The sequence below is a fragment of the Nuphar pumila genome, chromosome 2 (genome assembly GCF_984573655.1).
Source record: "Nuphar pumila chromosome 2, dmNupPumi1.hap1.1, whole genome shotgun sequence".
Taxonomy (NCBI): Eukaryota; Viridiplantae; Streptophyta; class Magnoliopsida; order Nymphaeales; family Nymphaeaceae; genus Nuphar; species Nuphar pumila.
Genome location: NC_143250.1, coordinates 137394742 through 137404806, shown reverse-complemented (window position 1 = coordinate 137404806; position 10065 = coordinate 137394742). Strand labels below are relative to the sequence as shown.

Here is a 10065-nt window from a genome sequence, read left to right as displayed (position 1 = left end):
ATGTATTATATCAGAGGTGTCAAGGGATCAAGATGAGGTAGTTGGTCAGCTAAACCACTCATAATGCTCTTATATGTTGTTTCAAGCGCAAACCAATATGATCAAAATATAAGAGCGGTCACCTTATAAGGTGGGGGCGGCAGACAAGTCCTTTTCTAAAATGTAATGTGGTGTTTACTCTTTTTCTTCTTTTTTTTTAAAGGCAAGCTGGGGATAGGTGAACCCCTACCAAAACAGCCACCCCATATGGCAGAGGGATTTGATCCTGGACACTGCTTACCACATGTGATACCACCTCGCTCTCTTTTTCCTTTTTTTGACATATCGAAGCTGATGAAAAAATTGTATGAGAGAATCCAAAAAATCTATAACAACAAACAACAAACAACAAACAACAAACAACAACAACTACGCCTTCATCCCAAAACAATTGGGGTCGGTGATATGAACCAACAAAGAAAATCATTCTGTGTCTTCCACATGAATCCTTCTCCTCCAATCATTTCTATCCAATGTCATGTCCTTGGTGAGGTTCAAAGCATTCATATCCTTTCCTATCATTTTCATCCAAGTCTTCCTAGGGCTACCCCGACCTCTTTTAACTAATATATTTTCCCATTTCTCCATCCTTCTAATTGGAGCATCATTAGGCCTTCGGCGAATATGACCAAACCACCGTAAACAATTCTCTCTCATCTTATTTTCAATGGGTGCAACACCTACCTTCTTACGTATCTCCTCATTCCGAATCTTATCTTTTATTGTATTTCCACACATCCATCTAAGCATACGCATCTCAGCTACACTCATTTTTTGAATATGATGTCTCTTGGCAGCCCAACATTCCGTACCATATAGTAAAGCGGGCCTAATAGTCGTCCTATAAAACTTTCCCTTCAACCGTAATGGCATTCTACGATCGCACAACACTCCAGTTGTACTTTTCCATTTCATTCACCCAACCTTTATCCTATGATTTACATCTCCATCAATTTCTTCATACTTTTGAATGATAGATCCCAAATATTTGAAACAGTCATCCACCGGTATTTCTTGCTCACCAAGCTTCACTACACTCTCATCACTACTTCATTGCATACTAAACCGCCATTCCATATATTTTGTCTTACTCTTACTCAACTTAAAACCTCTTGCTTCCAATGTCTGTCTCCATAATTCTAACTTAGCATTAACCCCAACTCTAGACTCATCAATCAAAACAATATCATCAACAAACAACATACACCACGACACATTTTCTTGAATAGATCTCGTAAGCTCATCCATCACTATAGCAAATAGGAAAAGGCTTAAAGCAAATCCTTGATGTAACCCAACCGTTATAGGAAAATTGGTTGTCACCCCTCCACAAGTGCGGACATTGGTTACTACTCCTTCATACATATCTTTAATTATACTAATGTACTTGAGAGAAACACCTTTCTTCATCATTGTCCACCAGAGAACGTCCCTAGGTACTCTATCGTATGCCTTCTCCAAATCAATAAAAACCATATGCAAATCTTTGTTCCTCTCTCTATTTCTCTCAATAAGTTGTCTAAAAAGATGTATAGCTTCTATAGTTGATCTTCCAGGCATAAAACCAAATTGATTCTCTGATATCATAACAACCTTCCTCAACCTAGACTCAATCACCCTCTCCCAAAGTTTCATAGTATGACTCATGAGTTTTATACCAAAAAATCTATAAGCTTTACAAAATTTAAATAATACAAGTAATATTATCAATCAAGTATGTTATATCGATATATGATTGCAATTAAGTATAGAATTATTACTTTGTTTTATTAGAAACAATCACATCTTTTTTTTTATTTAAAATAATCATAATAATAAAATTAGTTATACAATTCTATACTTAATTCATATGACATGTCAATTTAAATATACAAATAAAATATACATGATTAAATCAATGTTGTAAATTAGTATATATATGATCATAAATAATAAATTGAAATATCTAAGTTTATCTAGATTAATCAAATTTCAAATAATAGACACTTGCTATTAAAAACAAACATGTAATGATAATTAATAATCATAAATATGATTTTAGTAAAGATTAGAAATAAGACCAAGCTTATTTAAGTAAGCAATTGAATCTACCAAAACCAACCCCATTTAATTATCATATAATATCAAACATAAAATAGTGATAAGTTACTTTGTCTTAAAAAGACAAAATTTAGAGAATTTAATAAGCTTTACAATGCATCAAAAATCACTAAATTCTAATATACAGTTGCAAAGTAATGAATTCCGCAAACTAACTATGTCAAGTACTATCTCATTTTGGGTATAATCCAACCTAAATATATGTATATAATCCCAACATGAATTTAAATAAATAATATACATAAATCAATAATAATATTAAGAAATAGAAAAAAATAAAAGTACATTTCACTAACCAAAGCTCTCAAATTCATGTTGATTGAAAAAAATAAAACAATGCTAGATCAACTTACTTTAACTTGAACCATCATCACAAGATAATCAGGTTCAGCCTTTTGTGCCTACCCTATGTTTAGGAGCACACCAAACAGGGTAGACCTGGACTTGCCTCTTAACTACATAGCATAAGACTTCTCAGAAAGAATTCTCCAATGCTCCTCCCTAAAGTGAGAACTTCTATTTATAGAGTACAGGGACTTCCAGTCTTCCATTAAGAAAATGAGTCATAGATGATGTCAACCTCTAACAAGACCTTCTTAACGTGATAAGGTCATTCCTCATTAGTTAATACTTTTAGTTAAAATAAGATTTTAAAAGTTGTAGAGATTTTAGGGATACCAAAATAAAATTTAACAAACATAATAATTATAAATATATCTCCAAAACAAGGTTTACAAAAAATACTTGTTTGGCAAATCACGTGTTTAATTCAATATATGCATATTTACTAGTATACTAACATGTATCATATTAAAAGAAGAAATATAGGTCTAACCTTAATATAATGTGCTCACACTAGTTACCATTATAGGCATCAATAAAACTTTGCTCACTCAATAAATAGACATATAATACCAATATATGATACATTGATTATCTAAGACAAAAGTTTACGTAGCCAATCATATCTTGAATGCTTCTAACATGTATGGTTATTAACCATTGTCTTTCAATAGGGCTACATGGCCCCCATGCATATCAAATTGCCTAGCTGACAAAGAGACAATGTTGTGTCTATTAATTGCAAGCATATGCGCCACAAACTCCACAGTCGTTTTAAGATGCAACCTTTAAGAGATAGTCATACTTACAATGTCAGTATCAGATAATCACCCAAGGACCCGACAGCCAGGGGCGGCTCCCCCTGACCCCCCTGCCCGCTGACCGAGCAGCGAGACTCGCGTCGGGGGAGAGCCCCCGGACCCCCCTCCTGTAAGGGCAAAAACTCTAAATCAGGCTCCACAACTCAAGTTGAATGATGTTACCCACGTTGGGGGAGCCCCCAAACCCCCTCCTGTAAGGGCAAAAACTCTGAATCAAGTTCTACAACTCATCAAGTTGAACGATGCTACAATCAGTGTGTAGGTCAGTCAGTGTTTGATGGAGTAATATAGGATCGTCTGCTGGATATACACAAAAGTAGAAAGAGAAGGGATAGAGAGTGAGAGGGTTGATGTTCATGACCTTCTCCGGGGAGAACTCTTTGCCTCTCTTAATACAATGTTTCACGGAGAAGGAAGAAGAAGAAGATGATGACGAAAAGTTCAAACGAAAAAGAAAGAAAGAACGTTTCAAGTTTATTTCGCTGTCTGGACTTTGAAGATTTAACATCATCTTCGACTTTTTTGATGGAGGATATTTTTATCTTTTTTCTGAACCATCGTTTTTCTTTTTTTGAATAAACATTTTGTCATTTTCTTCAATCATCGTTTTATGACGAGAATAGCAAGAAAGGGTACTTAAGTCTTTGCAATCGCACCGGACTCGGATGCTAAATGATGCTGAAAACATGAGGATACTAACTCCATGTGCTTACTTAAGTGGCGCTCATTGAGACCCCTCGAACACGCGATGTAGCTAACGGCAGTCTTGAAGGGAGAACACACACCACCCTCTCATTATATATGGTTTGCACCAACCAACCCAAATACCCCGCATTGTCCGCAAGACACACCTGCACATCCTCTCTCTCTCTGCATAATCAAAGGCCACTTGCTTAAATGGGATTAGTATGAACACGATCTTCCCCAATGATTCTGATCGCGCGGAAACTAAATTGAAATCATCTTGATTTTCCTTCTCTCTCGTATGATGGTGACGGCCATCAATTATCCTCTGTCCTTGTCCTCCCCAGTAGCGAGGCCCATCTCCTGCCGTCTCTTCTCGTCTCCTCTCTCTTCATGGCAATGCACGGGCGGTGGCAGAGGTGCCCTTTTCCTTCGTCAAAATGCACCATCTCGTTTGTTTGCCCAAACGCCATCTATTACCAATTTCCGGGTTTTCTCCCAACAATGCAAATCGGGGAGGATCGTCTGCGAGTCACAAGGTAATTCACCGGAGCTTTTGTTGCCATCTTGTTCATTTTTCTTGGGTTTCCTGATCTTTTGCTTCTGTTGGGGTTTGATTGAACAAGACCCATCTGCGGAATTTGGGATTAGAGTTTGGTTTTTCTTCCTGGAATCGGGGTTTTGGTGGTGTTGGTTCTTAGGTATGGGCTTGCTCTGAAAGATCGTTCTTTTTGAATTGGACTGTGTGAGGGTGTTGATTCTTCTTGATTCCTGATTTTTGGAAGGATCATGTACGGTTTCTGTTTACAAACGTGAATTCAAGTCTCAACAGAAGAAAATAATCTGCTTCAGATGGAAATTATGATTCTACATCTGGATAGTTGCTGCTAAATTTCTTGCACCTTCCATTTGATCGGATTTCTCTTTTGAAGATCTACTATGATTGGCTGCCATAATGATACAGATGGCGTCTGGTTGTTTTCTTAATGTGTTTCCTTGCTATTAATTGAATGCTTTTTGTCAAGATGATATCGTACCAACGCTGTTGTGTCATGTCATTTTCTTCCATTCCTGACAGGGGTGCAGCGAACACTTTTCACTTTGTTCATGTCAACACAAAATAAGCATTTACTGGTACCGTAGATTTTGCTTTTCTTTCCAATTTTATAAAGTGATATTTTGGTTGCAGATATCTGAAGGGTCTCTTGTGAATTGAATCTTGACTGTGATAAAAAAATCAACACACTAGGCACTTGTTACGTTTCTGGTCCCATGGGTTAGGTCTAGGTTCAAGCCTATGACTGGGTTAGGTTGGGTAGGCTAAGATAGGGTTAGACCCAGTTTGGGTTCTGACAGGTTTCAGGAAAAGAACCAGTACACTCAAAATACAGCAGATAAAATGTTGCAATTTTAGGGGTAAACTTAGGACATGTAGAAGTAGGTCATGGTAAAAAATCAGGGCCAAACTCCACTGGGTTCGGGATTTATGAGCTTGGGATCGTGTTGCAGGAAAGTGGGTTCAGACCGGGTTTGGATTGAGTTTTGGTTCCAGTAGGGTTTAGTAGAAAATTTGGTTCTCTCTATCGGTTTAGGATCTGAGGCTGATTTTTGGAGGGTTGATTGGGGATACATGGGAGCACTGATGGTTAAAATTTGAAGCTTAGATCAGGTCGAAATTATGAGATATGACTCAAGGAAGTTGGGTAAGATTCTGTAATTTACAACATGCAGAATATGTTGGGTTTCTTGGAATCAATTTGGGTCAAGTAGGTGAAGACTGGTTTGACTTACAAGGACCTAGTAGAACTCTTGGGGAGTTCTACTATAGAGTTGTAGGTCCGGGGGGGGGGGTCGTTTGAATGCAGGTTGGTGCAGCAAGGGTTCGGCCACCAATGAGCTTGAGTCCACCACACTTGGCTTGGGCCAAGTTTCCAAGTTCCTGACCCATTAGAGGTCTGAGCTTGGTGCAGCAAGAAAGAAACGTGAGAGAGGGTCTACGGACCAATAAGAAAGAGAAGCCTAGGGGCTTAGAGAGATAGAGAGATAGAGGCCCTTAGAGGGGCGTGAACTAGAGAGAGAAGGAGAAACTTTTTTTTAGAGTGGGAGAGATAAGAGGCAACTTCAATTTCATTTCATGATGCTTGCAAATGGGGTTTTACAAGGCCTATATATAGGCATATGAGAGGATATTTATAGACCTCACAAGTTACAAGATTCTACTTAAATAAAATCTAAATAGAGGTAAGCCTTCACTAGAATTAGGTATCACCTACTTGGCCTAAGTCTATTTCATGTAAACACTCCTTGACCTAGGCTATATTAGGTTAACACCTCCTTGACTTGGCCAAACTTAGCCAAGCTAATTCTAGCCACTCTTTGCCATTCTTAGACTCCCCCACACGTCCTTCCATCTCTAAAAATAGGGGAAGTTGGCCCTTAGTGAGCCCCACAAGGTCTGGTCGGTTTTGGGGTGGGTTGGTGGATCCAGATCTCATTTGTGCCTTCAATGCTCAAATGGGGTGACACCCTTGGAAGGGGTCCTGCTGATCCAATATGGCACTTATGGTGATATGGTTTGCATGGCTAATGAGGCGATACTTGGCTTGGGTCCCACTTAGCTGGAATGGTGCTTGGAGCTTGGATCTAGGTCAACACTGCTAGAAATCGATTCGAGAGACGTACCCTGAAACACACGTTAGAGAGAAAAGAAAGAGAGAAGAAGAAGGTATGAAGGAAATAGGGTCATGCCTTCTAGGTCACGCCCAAGTGAGCTTTTATATCAAATAAACCACGAGACAAAAATGCCCCTTTATACAGCTATGAAATACAAACATATCACAAGACAAATTAATTACAAAAATGCCCCTTTGGGACGTCTATTATTAACATGCCCCCTCAAACTATACATGGGCTGATCAGGACCATCGACAATTTGGTTTTAAGAAACCAATGCCTCGCTCCTGTCTAGGGCTTGGCAAATAGATCTGCCGTTTGATTTTCACCCTTAATGAATAGAGGATGAATTTCCTTACTCTCCACCTTTTCCCTTATAAAATGTTGGTCCAACTCGACATGTTTCATTTTCCCGTGTTGAACCAGATTAGAAGCTATTGCAATGGCACTTCTATTGTCACAAAATAACAACGATCTAGTAATGGGCTGCTGCAACAAAGAGAGGATATGACATATCCATAAAACTTCTGCTATAACAGTTGCCATAGCCCTGTATTCTACCTCCGTACTTGACCTGGCTAGAGTTCGTTGCTTATGGCTATCCCATGATACAAGATGATCTCTTAGAAAAACTCCATATGCTGTCATAGAGCGTCGTATCACAGGGTCTCCTGCCCAGTTAGCATCAAAATAAGCATGTATGACCAAAGAGAGACATGCACTTCTATCTACATGCTCTCTATAAGCCAGTCCATCCATAAGAGTTCCCTTAATGTACCTCAATATTCGTTTGGCTGCATCCATGTGATCGCTTTTGGACTCGTGCATAAACTGAGATACTTGGTTTATAGCAAAAACCAAGTCTGACTAAGTGATGCAGGGCAGGACCCGATTGGGTCCATCGTGCCACCCGATCCGCCACAAAGGACAGAGGAAGGACCCCGCGCATATGACTCACTTGCAGGGACGTAGGTGCGCAGGGAGGTACCCCTGCGCACCTACGTCAGGCGTGGTGGAGCTCGCACGCCCCAGAACCAGCTGCAGATAGAGACTGACCCGGATCGTGGATCGGATCCCAGTCTGGATCCACGACCCGGGTCCGGTAAATAGTCTTTAAAAGGCCCTGCCTAGGGTTACGTGAGGCAGAGATTACTGAAAAGCTCCAGCCGCCCTTTCTTTCCTGCATTTTCCCTATTCTTTTACTTGTTTACTGTTTTTCCTTTACATTCTTCCCTGTTTATTGCATTTTCCCATTGTTTATTGAAACATTTCTGAGTTTAATAAAGAAGTTCATCCCCACCGATTCACGGTGGGCCATTATTTCTCTCCTCCTCCAACGTGGACTGCATCAAAGTGGTATAAGAGCGGGCGTTCCACCTTCATCAGCGGTATGGCTCTTGAGGAGGGAACCGATCCGGTACAAGGCGAAGTGCGTGAGGAGGCGAGCAGCGAAGATCCAATGCTGCGTGTCATGGATGTGTTGACGAAAATACAGGAGAATGTGTTGCGCGTGACCCGGGATGTTGCAGGCCTATCGAAAAGGCTGGATGGGATGGATGATCGTTTGACAGCACTCGAGTCGCGCAAGGGGCCGTGCGCAGTACCAGATGTAGACTTCGCTGATGGCGTGTCTGCAAATCTGAACCCCCAGGGGGCTGAATCATCCCAGCCGATACCCCTACAACGAGGACCGGCCTTCCCAGTAGTTCCAACATCCATGTAGGGTCCGGACATCTCTCGATAGCACCAGGGGATCCCGGCGAACAACGATGCCCTGGTAAGAGCACCCCACTCCCGACAACGGGTGACTGCGCCTGTTTCACAGGTGGACCCGAGCCTGCAGGGCCCCGGCGGTACGCTGGGTCCACCTGCAGGCCAGGGTGCGTGGCCAGGCGCAACAACAATCACGCTGAGGGTCAGCCCGAGCCTGCAGGGCCCCAGCGTTGAGCTGGGTCCACCTGCAGGCCCAGGATCGTGGCAGGGCCTCGCTCGGGCTGTGTCGCAGAGTGAGCTGAGTCGGCAGGGGCCCAGCGTCACGCTGGACCCTGCTGCTGGCCCGGTCCTATCAGCCCAGCTTGGGAGAGACGTACATTTCTTCCCCGACCCCACACGGGGAGGCTCTGTAGCCACATCCCTGCGAGCTGGAGTTGGCGAACCTTTATTGATTGGGCCAGATCCAAGAGGACCCAATCCAGTTTGTAATGCAACGGGACCCAGGCCTGTTTCGCTGGGACCAACCATTGGGTCTCAGGGAACGGGTTTGGGTCTAGACACCCCTTACCCAACCTACCTAGTTGGTTCCGGTTCGCGGGCAGCCCCGAGCCAGAACCAACCCATTAGTTCCGACCCTCAACATATACCCCAGACCGACCCTAACCCATATCGGACCCGGATGGAGCTCCAGTTTGGATTTGAGCCGGGTCAAAACCAGACCCATAATGCTATGGATCGGGGATCGAGTTCAAACCAAGCTTCTTATCCCCACAACTCGAACCTCGATCCAACCCATTCATATCTGGGTCCGACGAGTAGTGTAGGAGCGGGCCCGATCCATATCCCATCGGGCGAATCAACCCATCCATATAACTACCAGGCACCGTACTCATACCCATACCCAAACCCAAACCCACCTGTTTACCCAACCCTGGCCCAGAACCCAACTCAACCTCCACCCCAACACCATACTCCTAACCCACAACCATATTATACCAATTCTACCCGCCAGGAACCAGAAACTCACCCGAACCCTCCCCCCTACATTGGCCTTCCCGTCATTCCAGTACCACAATACCGGCCGCAGATGGTGCCCGCCCCCGGGCAAACCAGACCGAGGCAATGTCAGCAGGAACCGGTGCGCCCTGACCGCCGACCCCCCATAGGGAGAGTTCGACAGCACCGACATCCCGGCGAGCAATACCGCCCTACGGACAATGAGGCAGCATGGGACAACGACCTTTTCTGGAACGAGCATCCTGCCGGAATGGTGGAGCCGCGACAACAGAGAGCACTAGACCACTCCTCCACTTATGGCGTGAAACTGGATCTTCCGGAGTTTGCGGGACGATTCGACGTGGAGCAGTTTTTCGGCTGGTCTTATGCAGTGCAGTTCTTCTTCGATTATCACACAGTTGCGGAACATCGTCGTGTCTCGTTAGCTTCTACGCGATTGAGAGGCCTAGCACAGACATGGTGGGTGGAGCTACAACGATCAAGGGAGCGGCAGGGATTAGAGCACGTACAGTCTTGGGAGGAAATGCAAAGACTGATGCAGTCAAAGTTCGTGCCTTCGGATCACGCCGAGCGAGCCTACAAGGAGTACCTGACCCTGCGACAAGGTTCCCGAACTGTAGCAGAGTACACCGCGGAGTTCCATCGTCTTTCCCTGCGTGTGCAGATCGAGGAAACA

General features: G+C 43.2%; 1 long non-coding RNA gene across 1 annotated transcript in view; it reads left to right on the top strand.

The window, feature by feature from the left end:
• Positions 1-4128: 4128 nt before the first annotated feature.
• LOC149847269 (uncharacterized) overlaps positions 4129-10065 on the top strand; it is a 56158-nt gene continuing 50221 nt past the window's right edge. Inside the window, exon 1 of the long non-coding RNA XR_016430368.1 lies at positions 4129-4525. This is a non-coding gene — a long non-coding RNA (uncharacterized LOC149847269). The remainder of the gene's footprint in view (positions 4526-10065) is intronic.